At 40.5% G+C, this 23,971-nt stretch overlaps 1 protein-coding gene across 5 annotated transcripts in view; it reads right to left on the minus strand.

Annotated features, from left to right (window-relative positions):
* cald1a (caldesmon 1a) overlaps positions 1-23,971 on the minus strand; it is a 62,775-nt gene that overhangs the window by 37,225 nt on the left and 1,579 nt on the right. The window lies entirely within an intron of this gene.

Below are 23,971 nucleotides of genomic sequence, written 5' to 3' on the forward strand. Positions count from 1 at the left end.
CTTTTTTGTCCCTTGCTCTCTCTCTCTCTCTCTCTCTCTATCTCTCACTTTCTCTTTTCTTCCTGTCTCTTGCTGTCCTTCCCTTTCATTCATCCTCTTCCCTCCCTCTCTTTTGCCTTTTGCTCTCTCACACACTCCCTTTATGTTTTTTTACTGCTCTCTGTTTTTCTCTCTCTCTCTCTCTCTCTCCTCTATCATCTTTCTCGCTCTTCTTACTCTGCTGTCTCTCTTAGTCTGTCGTCTCTCTTTCTCTTCTACAATCTTCTTTTTTGTCCCTTGCTCTCTCTCTCTCTCTCTATCTCTCACTTTCTCTTTTCTTCCTGTCTCTTGCTGTCCTTCCCTTTCATTCGTCCTCTTCCCTCCCTCTCTTTTGCCTTTTGCTCTCTCACACACTCCCTTTCTGTTTTTTTTATTGCTGTTTCTCTCTCTCTCTCTCTCTCTCTCTCTATCATCTTTCTTGCTCTTCTTACTCTGCTGTTTCTCTCTTAGTCTGTCGTCTCTCTCTTTCTTTTACAATCTTTTTTGTCTCTTGCTCTTGCTCTCTATATCTCGCACTTTCTCTTTTCTTCCTCTGTCTCCTGCTGTCCTTCCCTTTCATTCGTCCTCTTCCCTCCCTCTCTTTTGCCTTTTGCTCTCTCACACACTCTCCCTTTCTCTGTTTTTTTTATTGCTCTCTGTTTCTCTCTCTCTCTCTCTCTCTCTCTCCCTCTCTCTCTCTCTATTTTGTGTTTACAGAGCTGTCCTTGGTTAGCTGGGCCTCAGCCTGGACGTAATGTGTATTTAAAATGCAAACTCTTGCGCAGGGTTTCCTGTTCAGCATTGTGAAGGCCTGTCTGGACTGCTCTCCTCTGCTGCAGAAAGAAAGAAAGAAAGAGAGAAAGAAAGAGAAAGAGAGAAAGAGAGAAAGAGAGAGAGAGAGAGAGAGAGAGAGAGAGAGAGAGAGCTTCCATATCGCTCTGAACCACTGGCTCATCTGGGCCCGCATTCACACACCGCAGGAATTCCTTCCTATCTTTGGCCAGATCGGCTGTTTTGCAGCATGACTGAGCCTCATATTTGGACCCTTAGTGTCACTGCTGCGCGAAAACTACTCACTCAGCTCTATAAAATTGTCACGTTCCATAAACAGCCTAATCAAATCACACTGTTGATGCAGACGACGGTTGTTAAATCAACATCAGAGAGCCACCATGCACTGTTTAACATATTTCATTAGTAATTTGTAGCTCTGTGAGTGTTGATGAAATGATGTATAGCGAAATGGGACTGTTAGAGTTATGGTTGCCACAATACCATTTTGACTTTGAGTGACATTTCGAGTGCCGAGAAACACCTGTGTTGCTTCACCAACGTCACCTACTGCAGCCACATAGTGATAATCGATGACTGTTCAAATTCCTACTCTTCCCTGGTTAAACAAAACTTTGCCTCTGCCTTTAATTTGACGTCCTACACAGATGCAAAATCCTACCTCAGCAAGAAAATAAAAGTATAAAAACAAAACACAGCCTTGGAACTGTTCGTATGTCTGCAGAAATGTTAATTCGGTCTTGGCTTATTCAGGTAATGAATAAAAAGTTTTTAAGGTTAGATTACTGAATTGTTACTGTAGTTTTGGAAAAAGTCTAAGTCCCATGTGTCAAACACAAGGTCAGGGGGCAAAGTCAGGGCCATGACACAGTCCTATTAGGCCTGCGAAAACAATTTTAATTTTCTATTCTTATTGGACCATTTCGCCTTAAGATGCACTACAGTCCCCTGCATGCGCTGCAACATAGTGACCCCCTCACCCCTTGCCCAAACAACAATCTATGGGTCAGTGGTTACAAAAAAAGAAAATATGCCTGGTGTCTAGCTCAAGCTAATTGGCAGTTTTTTAAAAAATGAACTAAAATAGTTTATTTTCATTTAAAATTATTTTTGAATAAGCATTCAGTCTATTGTGCTGTTGCAGTTTTGGCATATTTTGAACAAACAATGGCCCATTCAGGTCACAGCAAAACACTAAGTATAAATGAAATAAAAACAAAGTTGGCCCACAAATTTGCTGAGATTTTTTAATATGATCCTTTTAGTGGTTGAGTTTATTTAAATGTCGTAATGCATTGTAGTGTCTTGGCTTATGTGTCACTCTGTATGAGGCAGTGCTCTCTGTATGAGGCCACGTCCCTTTCCTCTGCAAACATTCCTTCCTCAGCCTTCAATCAAAAAAAAAAAAAAAAAGAAAGAGAGAGGGAAAAAAGAAAGAAAGTAGAAATAGAACTGTTGTGCCTCTTCCTCCACTGGACCACCCATACACAGCTTGAGCTAGTATACATGCAGCAGGATAATGGAAGGCCTAGAATTTCCTAGAATTACATCTCTCCACACCGCTCTTGAAGGGTGTTTGTTAATGGGGGCGGCCACCTTCTCCTGCTGGCCTCGACGTGCCGACCGCCACCGTTCCTCCAGAGAGTGAGGATTAGAACGGCTGTAATCACACATTTACCTAGCAAATTACTACCTCCGTCAGGAGTACTCCACTCAACCCGTCCTTAAGCCCTCTGCAGCACGACTCACGGCAAGGCTATCATAAAGAAAGCCTGCATCTGTCTGTGCCATTCTAGGTCGCAAATTTACTGCAATGGTGTGATGTTAACCTCAGAAGAACCGCGTTTAACAACTAGGCCCTTGCCCTTCGCTGTAAGAAATCATAACCAATGCACAGAGGGTCGAGAAACTGTGCTTGTCAAATGTGCTCGCAAACAGCAAAGCAGTTCAAGTCTAGACAGGATTAAACTGATGGCTGTTTTAAGCTACACAGTCAGGGCACTTCCTGAGCTGCAGTTATGTGTCCCACACATGCATACTAGTATGTTCAACAGTACGGCTGCATAATATACTGTTTGTTATTAACAACATGATATTGGCCTTTGCATTAACGATCGTAGGGAAAAACACAATATCACAATAAAAATACTTGAAGACACTTGACACATGATATGAATCATGATAGCTTTTCTGAGGTTTGATAAGAAACAGACAGAATGTACCACCTGTAGTACCATGTTTAAAACGTATTATCATATGATCCTATGATTAACAGGACTAATTATGCTCCCTTTTAATGAGAAATGCAGTCCGTCAATGTTCTTTAAGTAGTGAACGTATCCATGATGTGCTCAGAGAAGTGTATTGTGATGTTATTTATCATAATACAGATTTTACACCCTTAAAATACACACAGACAACATGCAAATGAGCCCCCAACCAATCACAATGTCATTCATTGCATGTTTTAGGCCAATTACAGCTCCAAATGTAGCTGTTTTAATCCATTAATATGCACATTAACCCAACAAAAGTTACTTATTCTGATCAAAATTATGTAGGTCAATCTTTCACTGTGTCACTGCTGATTTAGCAATGCCTTTATACAAGATTGCAATGCATGTTGCAATATGCAGCAACATAATACTCGTATTTTGCCTATATCAAGCAGCTCTACCACACAGTTAGCCAAACACATTTATCTCTAGGGCATGCATCCTCAACTATTTAAAGAATGCGGCTTCGCTCCAGCCGTGGTCGCACTGCAGTGACATTGAGGTGAGATTTCCTTGCCTCCCTGCAGAACAAAACGCGGCCTTCGTGCAGGGAACATTTCCTCATACCCATTAGATAATTGGAAATGTTAATGTCAACAAACTCAGTCTGCACAATTAGCCATTAGCAATTTGTCTGCAGCCTGCTGGGACGGATAGTGACGCAGAAGTACTCTCCACAGACACAGCCAAGTCTGATGTGATACACAACCCCTACCGCCAAACAGATTAAATAACTAAATGTTTGGATCTACCACCCACTGCTTTCTGGAGCACGGACTTTCTGGACCACTCGAGCAAGAGGCTAAATTTACTTCCCCAGAAAAAGGCACAGCACTGCCAACATAAACCGCTGCCCCTATTTGCATGTCTGTCAATAAAGGTCCATTAACACCAAACGGCTTCGGAGTCGTAGTTAACGCTCTCTCTGCACATGCAGCAGGGCGTCTGGCATCAGGCATGTTATTGGCCTGGTTTATCTCTCGCCAAGGAGATCATAAATGGCCATGAAACAGAGGGGCGCTGCATTAAAAGCCGTTTTGCTGTAATGTAAATTTCACGGTACTGTAACTGTGTCTCGCTGAATGTTATTCAGTCTAAACAGAAATGGCCAAAATGGCAGCCATCAATGCAATGCCATGCAAGTGGATTTCACAGCCTTATACAATCCAGAAGTCTGAGACCACTAGTGAAAATGTTTATATTTAGCATTCTTTTTTAATTTAATAAGGTTTTTGTTACAAATGAAATTATCAGCATAGCTATTTCAGTGAAAAGTCGAATTTTAAAATATTTATATTTCTGATTTCAGTATTTAATAAGCCCCCTTTTAAGATAGCATGCACTAATTGGTGCAAAATCCTCTGATGAGTAGATGAAATCCACCTGAGAGTTATCTTAACACAAGCTTCAAAAGGCATGACTCAAAATATGTTTGTATTTTTTACAGTCACAAATGTGCTTGAATTTCAATAAGTTACATAGAAATCATACATCTAATATTTATTCTTCATTTTACTTTTTACATTTGTTTAGTTTTTAAAAGGTTTTATAATTCTTTAAAAGTCCTTTTTCTCCAGATTTAAATGCAAAAAATCCCAGATTCTCTGATTTTCAAACACTTTTGGAAAAACAGGTCAGATTGTATTTTGTTGTCCCCTATAGCTTCAACTCCAGCTCCAACTGCTACAGTTGTTAATTCAACTATATAATGACCAAACTATCTGGTGAACATTAGCTATTAGCAATGTTAATATCAGGATCTGGACTACAGTTAAGGTTAGGTTTAGTTTTAAGGTTTTTTTTTTTAAGAAAAGTGGTTTCTAGTGTCCTGTGGTTTCTATTATAAGTGTGCTGAGTCAATGGGTTTGCCATTCTTTTACCAAGTACTAGAAAATGCCTTAAAATGGCTGTGCATGAGACTGGACTGTATGCTTCAGATGTGACAGATTAAGATTAGGTTGAAAATGCTTAAGTCCTCTTCTCAGGTGAATTTGAATAAATATTTAGTCTATAGTGAACCATCAAAGTAACTATGAATGTGCAATATAACATTTCATTAGACAAAATATGTCTGGCCTACTTTCTTCCTAAAGGAATCTGCTTATTCTGGAACCACATGTACACCTTTTGCAGCTCAGCAGAGTTGATGTTACAGTGTCTTCGAGTCTGCAGGTGTGTTCCGAGCCAGGTGCAGAAAGCATCCCAACAATCTGCACTGTCAGCAGCCTAACAAGGCCTCAAACACACACACACACACACACACACACACACACACACACACACACACACACACCTCACCCACTAGCTCAAAATGCAGCAGCTACGCCAGCTATGCAGACTTTGTCCTTTCTCTGGACTTCAATCACTCACCAACATCCATCGCTCAATAAGTCTGCCAATCAAAGCTTTCATTAACCCCTGAAGACTGAAGACGTTTCCTTTCTCCACTTCCACAAAGCAGTGCACACATCCATCAAGCACGAGCTCTGGTGGTGGATACAGTAGCCCTCGCAGCTGCCCACGGCGGGTGCAGCGTATCAGTGTTCATGAATCAAGCCTAAGCTGACATGGGGCCATATGGAGATGAGGAGCCAAGCCCTGAGGGAAGGAAGCGGAGGCGCGGTCTCACCTGCCGAGCGAGTCAGAGAGCACAGCAGCCTGTCAATCAGGCAGGGGGAAGAGCATCTCAGACTAAAGCTTTCCCCCTGAGTGCTATTCGCTCAATGAACTCCAATGAAATAAAGAGATCAAAGAGCCGAAGCTAGGAACGGGGCTCCCTCAGGGCTGAGGCTGAGCCAAGCTAGTGAAATCCACTCTGCTGCATAGTCTAGCACATCCACTGGGTCAAAGCACTGCACAGTCCACAACTCAGCCTGCTTCAGAGCAGCAAATGAACCAGACCTGAAATTTTGATCTGAACCCAAATATAGCCTGAGAACATTCCCAACCCAATCCACAGCACATGAGAATCCATTAGGTATGTGCACGGGAGCTCCAAGTTCTTGGGTAACTGTTCGAGGTGTCATTATTTGACTACTGAAATCACTACTCACATATTTGTTGCATTTCATCACAGGAAGATGGAGAAACATGCAAATATACAAATCAACAATTCAGTCAATGACAAGTGTATGTTTTAACAGTACAGTACAGAAGCAAGTTTACTCATATTTCTGAGTTGGAAGTGTATTAAATAACACTTCATTACCATCTACACTATAAAAACGTATTTTCACAGTAAAAGTATGATTACATTTCATACTTGTGGCTATTTTTTTTTAAGTTAAATCGATGTAAAAACTATACATATACTGTATCTGAACACTGTTACTGTCCCTTTACATATTTCACTAAAACAAATGATCACTTTTACTTTACAGAAATTTGCCTTTATTTAAATAGCTGTTAATGTTATTATTATGCTAAAATGCTGCATGTCAGAACAACTAGCTAAGATAGTGAAATTGCTGAATTACAGTAAAAGGCTGAGATTTTGCAGATTTTACTATCACTGAGAAAACACACTTTTACTGTGTTAATGGGCTTGACTGGCTACTGTTAGATTTATTTACAGGCAGGCTAACTACTCTAATGTTGGCTTGGTCCAGAAACAAATTTTCATGTTGGCACACTTATCCTGTAAGTAGACCAAAGGTCTACATTAGCATCCCGTGTTTTACTAGTTAGCTGTAACTTTAACTCATTAGCTCACATGTGTCAGGTTGCAGGCCTTGCAGGCCAAAACACTGCAGACTTCAGCCCACTGCCTCAGTAAGCACACTGATTCAGCTCATCAACTAATTAACTAGCCCTTCACAAACTGAATTCAGAGCGTAAGACGAGGTTAAACGCTGGTCTCCACAGCACTTTGACCTGGAAGGTCCCCAGACTGACATGCCTGCATTAGCTCATCTGAAGTAGTGTTAACTAAAACAGTGAGCCTGTGGCCCTACATTAATTTCAGCAAGTCTATTTGTTTCCTTCTTTTATTCTTAACCAAATATCTGATCATGGATTATCTGATCAGGGAAACAAACTAAAGCAGGAATAAGCACGGGCCAAAATCTGCTCAAGGTATAAAACTGGAACCCGTCCAATGAGATTGGAACCCGTCCCAAGTCCGGCAAATATTTGAGAAGTGATGTCACACAAATATTTCAAGCTCTACTTCAGAGCTGTGTCACTGCTCACATCTGATCATGGTAGGCTGCGTTTACATTACAGGGCTGAAGTGGCACTAATCCAATTTTTTGCCTAAATGTGACAGATTTGATTTCTTGTTGTGTGAACACAAAAATCTGACCTTTTCATATCAGATTTGAGTCATCTTCATACGTGGTCTTAGATCAGATTCATGGCCATGTGACTATGATGAAAATAGTAAGAACTGCACACCTTCTCAGCGTAGCTCTTCACACTAATGACAGATTATGTGAACAGACAGAGAGATCTGAGCAAAGAATTCAGAACTGAGCAGTAGGGCTTGTAATGCAAATGCAATATTACAGCTATAGATGAGATGCTTTGTGAGCCATTTAGCACTCCATTGTGGCTGAACTCAGAACAGCTGCCTTGGTGTGTATTTTTTCATCAGCTTGGATGAAAGATTTAAGAGAGCCACTAAGGCAGATCTCAGGCCAGTGGCGTCTCGGCAGTGGCGGTGGCAGAGCTCCAACGCAAAGGCCTGGTCCATGTGCAGTAAAACTACACAGCGTGTGACAGGCCTACAGCCATCATTATCTCCCAGCTGTGTTTATATGCAGGACGTAATGGGACCTGCTGAGTCTCAAAGGCTTATTGGAGCAGCAGAGACATAAAAAAGAGAGGAGAGAGACACCCTTCACCCACCGGTGCTGATGCACGTTACAGCTGCTTGGCTTTTTGGTTTGGTTAAGTCGGCACCAAGATATTTACAGCTATCCTTGTAACGTCTCTGTATAGATATTTTCAGTCATACAAGACAAAATACGTTATGTGTCTCCTCCTCTGATAATGTCTCTGATGGCAACCCTTATATCTGGTCATCTCACCCTTCATGTCATGCCTGCTGATAATGAGGAGGGCTGTACCATCTGTCATTACAGGGGGATTTGTTTGGCGGTGGTCATTTCGCCGGAGACTCATATGATTCCCCACAAGAGACAGCTCGGCTCATGCGCTGCTCCCACTGATGATGCATCAGCACATTTACAGCCCTGGGGCATCAGACTAGAGCAAGAGAGGAGGAAAGAGAGAGAGAGAGAGACGGAGAAAAAGAGCAGGATGTACAGCCATAAATCCAGTGGAGTTTTTGGCAGGCAGTGCAGTGACTGCTTTCCACTGGTGTCACTGAACAAATTGGCTCCACCAAGCAGCAGAGGAGAGAAGAGGAGAAGTGTAGAGTAGAAGAAGAGAGAAGAGGAGAGGAGTAGAGCGAAGAGAAAAAGAGAAGAGTGGAAAGGAAAGGAGTAAAGGAACGGCCAAGTCTGTTTTCTTCACTGCTTTGTTTTTCTGAATGAGATTTTTTAATCTTGAGTAATTCACAATTTAAAATCAGCTGGTTCAATCACAAAAATGAATTTTGTGAAACTGTTTACTCTGCATTTTATGAACTATGGCATTTGAATAAGAAATGTCTTTCAGATAGTAACACATGATCAAGCAGTCACCTTTTTTTTTTTTTTTACAAAGTCCTAAAATGACTCCAGCTGTCTAGCTTTGCTTTCCAAGTATATTCACATGGAAACAAATCTGTATTTCACCATGACAGGCCTTCAGGCTCACTGAGTGTTTTGTTATGTCATAATTGCACAATCTCTGGACATGTAAACTTGCCTGAAATAAAAACATTAAGATGATAACACTATAAGTCACCATTATTATTCCACTGTCTGAATGGGCATACCTGTCATCAGCACCGACAGACAAATCAATACCATTAATCAATTCTTTATCTTAATCGAAACCACAAGTTTAATGAATGGAGGAAATTCGAAGAGTCGTGGCCATTGCGTTTCCTTTTGAGAGTGAAAATTGAGACCGCATTCCCAGACAATGGATCACATTCCTCACCGCACAGGCTTTCAGTGAATCACTTTCTGACTGTTACCTGCATGCACATCAAATAAGCCTCAGATGTTTCAGTATGCAAAGTGTCCTGCAACCGCAACGATCTGGACATTGTCATAAGTAAGTAATCATGTTACGACTTTCCAGACCTCTGGCATTCCAGAATGGATACAGTACTTGATGATATGATGTTGAAAGAAGCAGCTGTCTGAACTCAATTCATTAGTAAAATTTAGAGCTGTGCAATCGATCGTTTGTTAACTGTTATCGCAGTTTTGACATAAACAAGAAAAATTGATATAAACAAGCTTTTTTAATTATAAAAACTCTTGACAGTGTGCTGTAAAATGTTTTTTTTTTTTGGTAACAATTTAACATCTTGATTTTGATGCTGATTCCCAAAACATGCTATTATTTGTCTTTCTTTTTAATCATAAACCTGAATTGGCTGTGGCTTAAACAGAAATTGCTGGAAGTGGGTACATTAACTGTCTGTAAATGATGGCAGACTAATCAAGTGATGTGCTGTTGACAAAATGCTTACAGAATGTAATTTAGACAAGCTAATCCAAACTTTAGATTTTGGTACAAGCATTCCTATTGGCTCACATCAAGACTATTTAGGTATTGAAAATTGGTACTGAACGACATATTAGTGCGAGATACAATGCTGTGAAAAGGTATTTCTCAATATATTCTTTTCTTTTGCATATTTGTCAAACTTAAATGTTTCTAAATACATTTAAATACAGATGCAAAACACAGTCATTGAAATCTACCAGTGAAACGGATACAAAGCCATTGCCAAGACTCTGGGAGTCCAGCAAACTGCAGTGAGAGCCATTATCCACAAATGGAGAAAACTTGGAACAGTGGTTCAAAGATGTGGCTTGCCTACCAAAATTTCACCAAGATCGTATCAACAACGCAGATAAACATCAGAAGAACTACAGGCCTCACTTGCCTCAGTTTAAGTCAATGTACAGGATTTCACAATAACAAAGACACTGGGGAAAAAGACATGCAAGGGAGAGCTTCCAGGCACAAATCAATGCTCACCAAAAAGAACACCGGCTCGTCTCACATTTGCCAAAAAAAATCTAAAATCTGATCCCCAAGACTTTAGGGATAATATGCTGTGGACTGATGAGTCAAAGGTGGAATTTTTTGGAAGAAATGGGTTACATCTGGCACACAGCCAACCCTGCATTCCACCAAAAGAACATCATAGTGACAGTTAAACATGGTGGTGGTAGTGTGATGGTTCGGGGCTGCTTTGCTTCTGCAGGACCTGGATGACTTGTCATAAGTGATGGAACCATGAGTTCTGCTCTCTATTAGAAAATCCTGAAGGAAAATGTCCGCCTGTCAGTTTGTGACCTAAAGCTCAAGCGCATTTGGGTTATGCAGAAGGACAATGATCTGAAGCACATAAGCAAGTCCACCTCTGAATGGCTCAAAAGAAACAAAATTAAGGTTTTGGAGTGGCTGAGTTAAAGTCCTGACTTGAATCCCATTGAGATGCTGTGGCAAGACTTTAAATGGGCAGTTCTTGTTTAAAAAACTCTCCAGTGTAGGAAATTAAAATGATTCTACAAAGAAGAGTGGGCCAAAATTTGATCAGGTCTAGAGAAGCTACTGCATACTTGCGCAAGCACACCATCGGTTTATAAATATATTGTTACATTTTTGCTTTCTGGAAAATAAAAAGAATTCAAATTTTATTCTAGTATTTAAAGTGGTTCTTATTAAAAGTGAAGTGATATCCCAGAATAATACACCGCTGTTAGCCTACAACAGCTTTCTTAAGCATCTAAATGGTTTTATTAAAAAACACATATAATTACACTACACTGATATATACCAAAACCATCATAAAGGTTAGTTATACCGTGATAAACCGCCCATTAATAGAACAGAGAATTGACAGAGAATTTTTGATACTTTGCAGTACTTAAATAGTTAAAAATAGTTTCAAGCCAATCTTTATCCCTGTTATGTCAAGGTGTTTTTAATGTACTGTATACCTCAACCACAACATGTAGTAATACTATCATATTATGGTATTCTGCTGCCCTAGGAAGATTAGAGGGCTGCTAATCTGAAAAACAAACAACCAAACAAACAACACTAAAAGCCTATTCTTTAGTTGTTCTGAAAATATGAGGTGCTAAATCTGCCACAAAAGATAAAAAATTATCTTAAGCCACATAATTCCCTGGAGCAGAGCGGCAGTGAAGAATTGACTTTTTTGTATGTTTCTCATATTCCCCTTCTTCATGACAAAAATAGATACATAAGGCATGATCTGTGTGCTCCTTTGCAAGCCAGCCTTTGGTGTAAGTGCTCAGAATGTAATGAGGCTTACGCTATGTGCTTTTGAAACACTTGTTTTAAATGGTCCTCTCATGCGCTTCCAGAGATTGCACCTCTATCAGCCAGTACTGGCATGCAAGATCCTCGCAAAAAGGAACGAGGAGGAGAAAAAAAAAATGATGCGAGTACGGCATCAAACGTCTGCTGCCTATTGGCGTCGCTCCACATGACCAAATATGGTAAGAAAAAAAGCTCCCTTTCCCGTAAGTTCAGAAAAAAGAAGGTTTATAACATGCTGTGCAGAAAGATAGAGCCCTCACACTCAAACACACTGACCACAGCGAGTGGGAGAGGGAAGGCTCTATCTGCAGCCCATTGGGCAAACGACAGCAGTGTCACAATGGCACACATACAGAGCACACTGTGTCCTAGCCGTCCCAAACTGAGCAAAGAGCCTTCACTCTACCATTCGAAATATGCTCTCCACACCAGGAGAAATATGAGCTCTTTGGAAAAACAGAAAAAAGCCACTTTTTTCGTACTCCCGACATTTTTGTTCAAGATGGAGTGGTTTTAGCTTTCAGCTACTTCGGTCTATTATGTAACTGAAAAACACTCAAGGAAAAAGAGACACTTGTCCAAATATTCAACCTGTCAAGCAGCATGGCCTTGAGGGGAAACTAACAACCACGCAACCTTGCAGGCACCAGCTATCTGATCAATGGGCCTACTCAGCATGCTTACTGGTGACAGATGAGGTGAGAAGGCACTGAAGCAGTAGGCTAATCATGACATGAAAACACATGTACTGACCTTTCATAACATGTTCACTTTCACTTTAGTATTTACAGATACGGCAGTGAAACTAATTCACTGAGGACAGGATTGTGGAGCTGAGTTCTTTTGGTAATTATTTCAATGTAGTTCCTCCATACTGTAACAATTAGTTAACAAAGTTGGTGAAATCATTTTATCTCAATGTGTTTTTTTTCTTGCTTAAACTGAAAAAACACACTACCATGCAGTGTAAAGTTTACATGATGTATGAAATAATTCTAACAGATTGCAGTACACTACAGTAAATACTGGGGGCGATATAGCTTGTACTGTTTTCTTGCACCATAAAAGAAAAAGTCACTTGTAGCACAGAACATTAATTGATGACAGTGCAGTGACGGGGCAAAGGAAGCATAATTAAATAAAGCTTGCTTTACACTTTGAAATTTTCATGCAACTTCAAGTGCTTGAAATTAATGCAAAGCAAAATGTATGAATTTGCAATGTAAAGCTTTTTGCAACTCACCTGAAACTTGTTTAAAACTCAACTGCATGAAGCAGCCAAGCCAAATGCTGGTTTGCATGCTGGCATGCTGGCCAACCAGCAAGGCCATGTTGGGTGACCAGTAGCATGAACAAGTGTGGAATTCAGGCTAATATATTATATGGTTATATTGAACAATATAATTCCTACTGATTGGTTTCAATCAACACATCACAGACAATAACATACAACAAAGAATATGTTCTTGGAATAATGTTGCTTTTTTGCTGGAAACTAATTTGTTTATCTAGCTAGTTAGTGAATTAGTTAACATTAACATGACATGGATTGCTGCTTGTGCTCTAGCAAGCTAGGTTATTCATTTTTCTTTCTTTAATCTCTTTTAACCTTAATTTAAATACAATTAACTAGTGGAACGATAAAATGTGCTGCATGCAATTTTGATCATTTTTAAATCGCTTCAACTTGCAACCTGTGACATGAATGTTTCACCAGGAAAAGCGAGTATTAGCTGATTATCCAAATAACAGTGGATAGATTAACTGATTATAGAATTAACCACTTAAAACAATACACACAACAGTTAGCCTCTGATTTCAGAGAATCCACATGCAGTATGAAGTCTGAACAGAGTCTCATTTAGTCCAGACAGAGTGAGCTCAGCAGTCGCTCTTTCAGCTGCTCGATTTCCCTCTCTCATAATTAACATTAGCCAGCAGTGCATGCTATATATGAAATTCCCTGCTGGAACATTTAATGGCACATAAAAATGTTTTCAACATAAACCTGAGAAGTTCCTGATGCCCTGTAAAATGGGCCTGATGAATAGGCCTACCTCTGACAGGCATCCTTTAGCTACACCATACATACACGGCGTCCCAGCAGCAATAATCGAACAGTGAAAGACGGGGCTAAAAACAGCAGAGTGATTTAAGACCCCGCTCTGGATCACAGCAGGGTGTGCTTCTTCCGTCATACCGTACATGGAAACATGCTAGCCAGAAGCATGGCCGCCACTCCGTTTCGTACATCCACAGCACATGTGTGGAGCATGTGCTTCGAAACTCCGGCCCTCAGGCACACGCTTCTATCACATCTTTCGTTTACGCCACACAAAACCCCAAAGTGTGAGAAAACATTTGCTCCCCAAAGAGAATTAATACCACGGCTACCTCATTCTTGAGTGACAACCCCCTCCTTTTTCTTCCAGCATGGATATTAATCATCATCAGCATATCTATTTAGTGCAACGGAGCTCTGTAAATCAGACAATGGAATGTGTTTTTGTGTCGAAGCATGTGAGAGAATTTCAAGGGTATTACGTGACAAGAGATCTCTAAGAAGAAAAGAGGGGGAGCACATTCCCCAGGAGAGACAGGCAAGAGGAGATTAGGCCTCAAGCTTGATGACCTCAGTGCGTGGACGTTGTGCAGAGTGGAGGAGAATGGTCCAAAGCTGGGCCACCACATTTTAGAACCTCTCAGGAAAAGAAACAGCGTCATTCTTTTCTGAGTAAAGACACAGACCACAGTCTGTGAGAGTTGACTGACATCTTGTCTAAAAGAGCTGATTACTTGTTATATGAGTACTTTCTCACAAAATGCTAACTGCTTGTCAAGGAAGTAGCCTATTTCTTCACAAAATGCTAACTGCTTGTCAAGGAAGTAGCCTATTTCTTCACAAAATGCTAACTGCTTGTCAAGGAAGTAGCCTATTTCTTCACAAAATGCTAACTGATAATGCTGAAAGATAGCAGTAGTAGTTAGCTTTAGACAAACGTTAGCCATTAGCTTTATGCAAACAAGTTCATGCTAACTGGTCAGGGTGTAATGATTCACAAAATGTATTATTCAGTTCCACATATGATGAGTGGTCTCTCAATTCAATCGTTTTTTTGATATAGTAAAAATAAGGAGTGGCTAACAATATGCCTTTCATTAACATGACCAAGTTTCCATTTTCAGTTTATTAGCACCTTCAACATTACGAAGGTCCAGTTGTCCCAATCTAACGCACAAGCTAATTTCAACTTGTCCTAACACATCCGCCACAACCTACCATGCCAGTCTTAATACAATGACACGCTTTCATTTGTTAGCAATACTAAGCACTTTTACCAATACTAATACCTCTATTGAACTGATGTGAACTGATGTTAGTTTTAGCTTAGCAACACCATTGAGGAGCTTCTTGTATTGACTGACAGACAGTGGAAAAAGAGTGCAAACCATGATTCAAAGCAGGCTGGGAAATCCACTGATCAGCATCACCGCTCACAGCTTCAGTCAGTGATGGGCCGGAACAACTTAAAACAATCAGACTGATGACAGCACTGGGGAGTGTGACCAGAAAGAGGCTTTTTAAGAGCCCCATCCTGCTACGAGACCACTTCCTACCATTATTCCTTCCCGAATTCTAGCATGAAGTGGACAAGCATGGCTCTGGAGAACCACAAAAGAAGCATTCCAGTTTTCTATCGTGTAGCCTAAAACAAACACGGCTAACGTGCCTTACATTAATCATGTCTCCAAGGCATGTACACAATGTAGGAAGGCTCTCACAAGTTCAGGAATGTTTGCATGAAACCTCTGCATGAAACGTGTGTGCGTCGGCTGCGGAGGATATGCAGCGCTGCTGTGCTGTGTGGCCCTTCAGACCACACATTCCTGCGTAAATGGAAAACCCTTTCTCGAGCCTCTCTCTCCGCTCCTCCCGTTACGCTAGCACAGCCCTGCTCTTTTGCTCATATTTATGCTGGCCATTATTATTAGCAAGGCAGTGGGCCAGTGTTTATGGGCACTGCTTACAGCGTGACCCCCTCTGAGGCACAAAGGAGGCTGCTGTCGAGGCAGAAATGTGGGCGTACATACTGTATTTACTGCATCACATACAAAAAGGTGATAGGGATCTTTAGTAACTGCTGCGAAATCAGCGAAGTGGTTTTATTTTAGCATGCACCTACGATAAAGCTAGAATTGATCCATGTTCTGAACCCTGTAGCTGTGCACAGGCTGCCTTCTTTAAGCAGTGATTAAACCTAAAAGGGGACAAACTGCCACTGCTAGATCTGTTATCAACCCAGCATTATGTCTACATTTTACAAATGATCTATTACATAACAGAAAATTATAGTCCTAAGACCTGATTAGCTAAGCCACATTTGAAGCTGCTGTAAAATAACCAATGTACACAAACATCAAGAGAATTCTATAAAAATGCACTACTAAAATCGCTGTGCTGTTTACAATGTAATCTGTGGGATGCTGCTTGGCAACTATAACCTACTATGGATAAGCTACAGGGTTGGGTGTAGGAAATGTTTCTAGTGATTATTATTTGTATGAACACATTTAACTCCTTAAACACCACTGTAAAGAAACCTGAGTCAGTAAGTTTCTCTACAATGAATCATGTAACATTAAATGAATTTTAAAAAGTGGTGAAATTCCCCTTTAAGTATGTAGTTACGGAATAATAAGCATGAGGATGTATTTTATCATTTTTTTGTTTTGCTACAGTTTTATAACCAATAATCATAACTAATAATCAACATATAATCCATTGGTACAATAATACAACATTCCTTAACTGTAGGAAAATCACTGTAAAGTACAGCCTCCTGAGGTTTTGCTTTATTATATTTATTTTTATTACTGATGTTAGTAATGGCCCAAAAGGTTTTTATTACTATCTTCTGACAATGACTAACAATATCAGCGGATTGTTCTATACAAAATCATGTCCCAGTAACTGCCTATTTAGCAATGTATTGCTGTTGGTTGTAATTCATGAAAGCTTGCTGTCTTTCTTTCAGTGGAGCTGTGACTGCCTGTGGTTGCATAAAAAAATATCTCTTTGTGTGTCTTTCTTTCTCTCTCTCTCTCTCTCTCTCTCTCTCTCTCACACACACACACACACACACACACACACACACACACACACACATTTATTATGCACTGTATGCTCTTCCTATGAGGGATTCATTTTGGGTCTCTTGCTTCACTTGAACAATTCTTCTATGCATTTCTTTAAATCTAATCCTTTTACCTTTACCATTCATGCGATATAATCATTTACTATGAAAAAATCCAGAAAGAATATTTCTTATGAATTTCATTTATGGTTCTAATATTATGTAATCCTTGGTTTAACTAAAATAACATAATCCTGAGACAAGCATGAAACTGTACACTAATTCAATATCGGCTGAGTATATGTGTACATTTCTCTGATTATAGCTAATGGCCAAACTGGAACTGAGTTTTAGTGTATGAAACCCACTACCAGGGGAGCATGATGAAAGCCACACTGCTTTCTGCTGTCTGCCATTTACCCCACCATCTTACTTCCAGTTATACACCTGCTTCTCCCCCCTGACACACACACCTCCACTCACACACAATCAGCCATTTAAAGTGCTGTGTGTGGCTCTGTTGACAGAGAGCTTGACTGACTGACTATTGCATTTCAGGCAAGTCTGGGCGGCTGGGACGCTATTACTGATCATTAAGTTGAACCTGAACTAATGGAGGGCTATTATTATCCAAGGTGGTCTCGCAGACATGTGTCATAGGCTTGAGTGGCACAGGACCCTCTCTCTCTCTCTCTCTCTCTCTCTCTCTCACATACACACAGAGCAGCACAGCAGACGCTATTGTAACAAGAGTCCATTGTTCTCTATGGCGCTGCTATATTCATTAAATCAGACTTTAATGAGGCCAGCCAGGCTGCGCGACATGACCCCCCTCCTCACTCACACACACACACACACACACACACGGTTTGTTTTTCTACAGTGTTAGGATATATGGTCATACATACATTTCATATTTTTTATATATGTGTAAATATGTATAGGTCATAATAATGCTATATATTTGCTGAAAAAAATTAAAAGAGATGTTTAGATTTGCAGAATGTTTAGGTGATGTTTAGTGCTAAAATTTCTACATGTGTGTGTGTATATATACACACACACACAAAAAAAATATATATATATATATGAATAATGCTGGTGTATCTAGTCCCAATTTCTGCATTTTATGAATGTTGTGTATTGACACTGGGATTGGCAGATATGTGCATAAAAAATAGCAGATATTGGCTTCCAAATTATGCAAAAAAGTAGACCAATTTAGCTACAAGGTTTTTGCGTGACAGATTATGTAAACGCCAATATGTAATAATAATACAGATTTCAAAGTACAACCCTAAATTTATCGGTAAATATGTGGTTTTCTAAAAAAGCAGAAACAGCGTAGAAATGAACGACTGGAATCAGCCAAGATTGGAGTCAGCAGATTTACAATCTTAATTACGGCCAACCAGTGATGCAATTTTATGGCATAAATAATAGGAGTTAGGTAAGTGTACTCTGCTACTACACCTATCATAGCTTAATTATGCATGACTCTGGGCTAAATAGCCAATATTATTATGTTTATTTTATCATGTTACTTAAGTAGGCTGCTGATTTTTTTGTTTAAGAATTTGAAATACCAGTTTGGCCCACTGAAGAGCAAACAATGTGTGATCCACTGTGATGCCACTGCCATCCAAATACAAAGTCAAGAAAATGGCCCAAAAATGTAGGAAAACACACACACATAGTTACACCACATCCAGCATCCAGCTTATTCTCCATACAGACACATATTCTACTGGTATTTGCCATCTCTTGATAGCATCCAAGCTCTTCAGTCATTAATAAGAACATGGCTCCAATTAGAGTGAATTCTGTCTCCATTAGCCAAATTGCTGTTTACCATGCCAAGACCAGGATAAACAAACAGGCCATGATGACCTCGCTATTGTTTTGATCCATGCGTCAGCAAAGCGGCTTCTGGGTTCTGCTCAGCCGTTGACACAATTCTAGCGCCTGCATATTTGTGAGGTAATCTTGTAACCAGCTGAAAAAGCTGAAAATCTGCCGTCTGATTATCCTCATTCTGTCAGCTTAAGTACGACTGAGGAGCAGATTCAGTTCAGCCCATGAATGTCTTCGCTGACTGATGGCATCAGTAGCAAAATAAATACCCTGAATAGCTGCTTGCTACTTGTGAGTGGTTGCGCCTGTGATGTGTAGTGAGCAGCCTGAGTCAACCTGTGTTTGAACTGCAGCTGAAGGCCAATAAAATCCCCTTTAAGAAAGCCAGACCTGAGCTGTTTAATAACAGCCTGAGTGATTGTAACAGAGTCATTTCTAGCACGTTTCTTATGAGGTAAGAGGCTCTCTATGCCAGTCGTTCTCCCAGAAGAGCTCTCCTGATTACACAGCACGCTCAGAGAATCCATTTCTACCACTGATTTTCTCCTAGCTGCCTGGAACTGCATAGGAAAACAAAACTGATGAATTACAGTGCCTGGATATACATCGTCAGTATAAAAACAACACCTTGGCTGGTAGCCTAGTGGTAGGAGAGGTGAGCCATCAAATGGAAGGTTGCATGTTCAAATCCCATGACTGACTAGGTATACCTGATTGTGCCCTCGGGCAAAGCATTAATCCCCCCACAGCCCCAGGTGGTGCTGTGCTGCTCCCAGATTGGGCATAGTTAGGCAGCAAAATGATGAATTTCCTTTGCAGGACCAATAACGTATCTTTATATTTGTCCTTTTTTTAATAACTTGAAAATGACAGCTGCTCTTTGCTTTGTGTCAAAATTTCATAAAGAACGGATCAACAGAAATTGTCCAAAATTACTTTGTTGCATTGACTTACATTAAAAGTAAAGAATGTTATTTCTTCTGCTGTAAAGTCAACGTTTTATTGACAAAAGGTTTTATAACTCAATTTTGACAATTTTCATAACTCAACTTTGCCGACAGTTAGTATTTGGTCTGTCTATGCTCCGCCCACAAATGCTTTCTTCTCTAGCAATTGTTGAGACAAGTTTTCCAGAAGAAGAATCTTATCCAACCTCATAAATGCATGTTTCCTCTATGCTTACATCATTAAGACAAATAAATGACACCAGATCTGACCAGAACGACCTCTCAAATGTATACAAATGTTATTTGAAATTAATAGCATACTCTAAATTAAATGTTTTGTGAGTCGAGTTGTGAGCTATAGTTTCTCATTAGGTCAAAAGAAATTTTGGCTAACATTCTGTAAAACTACTCTAACCTCTTAGGACAGAGGATGGGCAGGTGAGTTGTGATTATCTTTGTAGGTCATTGTAAATTGTAAGCTGTAATAAAATATTGTTCACCTTGCTTTGCATCTGCTGCTCCTGTCTTAAGTTCTTCTCACACAAGATTAATTTTACATGGGGAGCTGGGGTAATGTAATAATTACCAGTGTTTCTCAGTTATTTTAGTCCTGTCCGAATCTCAGTAAACATTCCCACGGCTTTTGCCTACTATAAAACAAACTGAAGAAGTAAACCCAGGTTATATTAATGCTGCACAAATTGTCCTGTTGATAAATATTCCACCATGTTCTGGGAAAATGAGTTTTCATGGTTTTTCTTAAGTATGGAGACACTCAGTGAAGCATTTACTTCTATTGTGTACCATCCACGCTCATATGTGTTATCCTACGTCAAATGTACCACACTGAACACCTAAAATGACCAAAAAAGGCCCATTTTAAAATGCAATCCCGACTGTGGCAGTAAATTCCTAAGCTAATGACATTGCTAACGGCACATTCACTTAGGACAGCCAGTATTATGTAGCTATGATTAGTAAAGCTAAATGTCTGGCTGGCTTTTCAACTTGTGGGCAGCTTAACATATTACATATGGAACTTTTTTGGGTTGACTTAAATCAAGCAGCCATTTCCATCTCCCCAATTTGCACCAATATTTTATCCTATATGAATTGGTCATTAACTTCAAGGATGTTCTGCAGTACAGTTACATTACCCCGTCCCCCTAGGTAAATCCTAAATCCCATCTAAATAGTGCTCCATTTTTTCCACATTGTCACTTTGTTTGCATGCATCTCGCTATATGACAAATTACTCTGTATCCTGTGTCGATGTTGCAAATACAAGCCGCCAGATTTACGGTGTTGACAAGCCACAAGTCTAAAAAGCTTGTTGTGGCACTTACATAAGTGTGTCAAGACATATTTAACACACGACAGACACAGGTTATGGGGGAATCCTGTGTGACTTGCCATGGTAGACCTAGATCTAAGATTTAATTGCCTCATTCTGAATGAAGCAATGACATGTGAAGTGGAATGGGGGGTGAGGTGGGGTGGGGGGGGCATGTGTGCAGTGCCTACAGCACATTTCTGAAGAGTCCTCCGAGGCTCATATATTAACGCATAAATATGCTTCTGATTAGGAGAAGCGAGTTCACTCTATAAAGTCACTCCTAAACAATTACTACTGCTCCCCATTAGCAGACTGCAGGCTGCCTGAGCCAGACTGGCTCTATTAAAGCAATTGTACACACACTGGAAGAGCTAAAGCTAAATGCCAAACTGTGTGGCATAATAACGCTTCAAATTAAAACACTTACCAGACACACACACACACACATACACACAAGCACAGACTACATTCTCTGTTCTCTGCATTTCTGCTCCAACAAAATAAGGACTGTGCTTCCCTTTTTGAGTCTTGGTTCTTCTTGTGGTTTCTTCCTCATGTTCTTAACGAGTTTTACCCCAGTACTATCACCCTGTAGTCTTAAAAATGAAAGGTTCCCAGGTTGTTCCTGGCCTGACTGTTCAGTTTTAGGTAAAACTTAAAACTTTACTAGATTTTCTGCATGCACATCATATGCACACATGCACTCATTTATCAAAGTCTTTTAACAGCACAGACTGAACTACAGCCACAATGCTTTTGACAAACCCCTCCAAGACAGGGGTGATGCTCTTAATACAATAAAACTAAATACATTAACAATAATAATATAATTTTCAATTTATATTTTGAATTTCAGCAGTTAGACTATAACTCCCTTTGTTTGTTGTTGGCCCAGTGGTTGCAAATTCCTTTAAGAACCATCCACTGAACAGTTCTTTAAGGAACTAAAGCACTTCTTTTAAGGGATCGCTCCGAGAACCCTTTTGGCACCTTTCATTTTAAGTGTAGACTTGCCCCTTGACATATATTTGTGTAAAGCTGTTTTGTGACAATGTCTGCTGTAAAAAGCACCAGTAATACTAAATTAAAGTGAATTGAACGACCTCACACTGCATTTGATTACGTTTTTCACGCATGCTTTTAGTCTTGCATCATGACTCAATCTATATGTGTCCCTTAATTCCTCAAATCACGCTTCTAATGAGACCTTTAATGTGATTTCCACTGGCCTGGCAAGCGGACATATTGGCCATGTCTTGATTAGGCGTGTTTGTTTAGTTTGGGCTTGGAGAGGAGTGGTGTGTGAAGCAGAGAGCCCTTGGGCTGAGCATGTGATCCCCATGGGGAAGAGGCTGGAACAGTGAGACCAGGGAAAATGGACTCAACTCAGATATTTCCTGTGCTTGTTTTATCAGATGAGAAGAAGCCTAGAGGAGGGGAAAAAAATACTGTTCCTCTGTGGTATGTTACTTTATCGGTCTGTCAATTTGGGAACCTGACATCAAGCATCTCTGGGTGATGACATACTATAAGGTTTCTGGACAATACTATAAGGTTTCTTAGAAGGGCAGCCATTATATTGGCTTATAAATGTTAACATAACGACTGGAGTGTCAGGTTCGACCATATGGGTCTCAGGGGGCCAAGGGGAATGCATCAAAGGAATCCAACATTTTTCTTCACAAGTGAACTACCAACATTCTGAGGCTACAGAGAAGTATGAACAATGCCAGCATGTAGACGAAAAAAATGGTTAAATCTTGAGCTTTGATGGTTCATCCACTGCAGAGAGGATTTATTTCAGTAGCTGATCTAACATGCCTGCGCCCTTGGGCAATGGAGCGAGGAGAACGCATCCATCAGCAATATCCATCACCCCAGAGAAATCCTCACACATCAGCAGCCCTGGCCCTCTGCAAGCCTCTCGTTTTAGGAGCTATGAAACCTGGGTCCAACTCTGGCTTCCAGGATCCAGCTTTTCCACTGAAATCTGCCACCGCGACGAAGAACAACAAACGGACCGTAACATCAAATTTCTACAAAAAAGAGAAAGGCCTGCCATACGAGGACAGGTTTCAAATGGAGGCAAGTCAGATTTAAATATTACTACCAAACATCTGTAAGGCAGTTATTTGCAAGGACCTAAATATACATGGGCTAAAGTTTCAGATGGCTCTGACCTCGGAAGCGAAGAATGTCCGTTTTGTCGTGTTTTCTCCAATCGTCACAACTGGTTAAAGTATCTCAAAGTCTTGAAAGCAGCTGAAAATTCAGTGGGTTACACAACTGGCCGTGTGGTTCTGGGCCTAGTGCATTCAAATTACATGCTATCAGATTCAAAGCGGAGGAGGGCTGGTTTGGAACATGATGTGGTTCTGAGTCGCAGGGCTGCATCTCTTGAGGTTTCTCCCCTCCGTCAATCACTGTAACTGAAAGTTAATTGAACATTTCACGACACTCGTCCAAAGTAAACATTTTTTCAGTCTTATTTTACAAGGATACATTTGGAAAGGCGTTCTTGGGCTGAGAAAATGCAAGCCAATAATATATAAGAGTAGTTTAGCTTGTGCATTTGGGTTCTTCTCATATGCATACATCTGGGTCTCCCTTTCAAGGATATTTTCAAGATCACCATGCAGAGTTCCAGCTCTTCAGAGCCTGAAATTAGGAAAAGTGTTTTGCACATTTAATGAGAACCTATCTAATATGAACTCGCTTATTACAGTGCCATTGACCGACACTGTAATTACATGTTTTGAGGTATTTACAGAATCAAAACGGAGTTGCGGCAAACATAACACTCCAATAGATTCTGCACAGTTGGAAATATCTGTTACAGCAAACTAAACCAGATCAGGCAGAGGAGAATAGCATGGGCTGGTTCTGAGACTGGCCCAGCTGTCAGGCAAACAATCTATCCATCAGCATGGTGAAGTCCACCCCTCTGCTCTGCTCCTAGGTCAATCTTAGCATTGCAGGCCTGTTTTCCAGTCTGGGCACAGGGGCCGCCGCGCTCCGGAAACGCAGGGCAGTGTTCTCTACATCCTGCTCTGGTCAGGCCCATGCCAAAGCCTTGTTATCACTGTGCAGAATTACCTCCAGATTCCTCTGGGCTCCACTCGCCCTCACATTACAGAGAGTGACCGCGAGCGAGCGAGAGAGAGAGCAAGAGAGAGAGCTAGAGAGAGA

The sequence above is a fragment of the Pygocentrus nattereri genome, chromosome 1 (assembly GCF_015220715.1).
Source record: "Pygocentrus nattereri isolate fPygNat1 chromosome 1, fPygNat1.pri, whole genome shotgun sequence".
Lineage (NCBI taxonomy): Eukaryota > Metazoa > Chordata > Actinopteri > Characiformes > Serrasalmidae > Pygocentrus > Pygocentrus nattereri.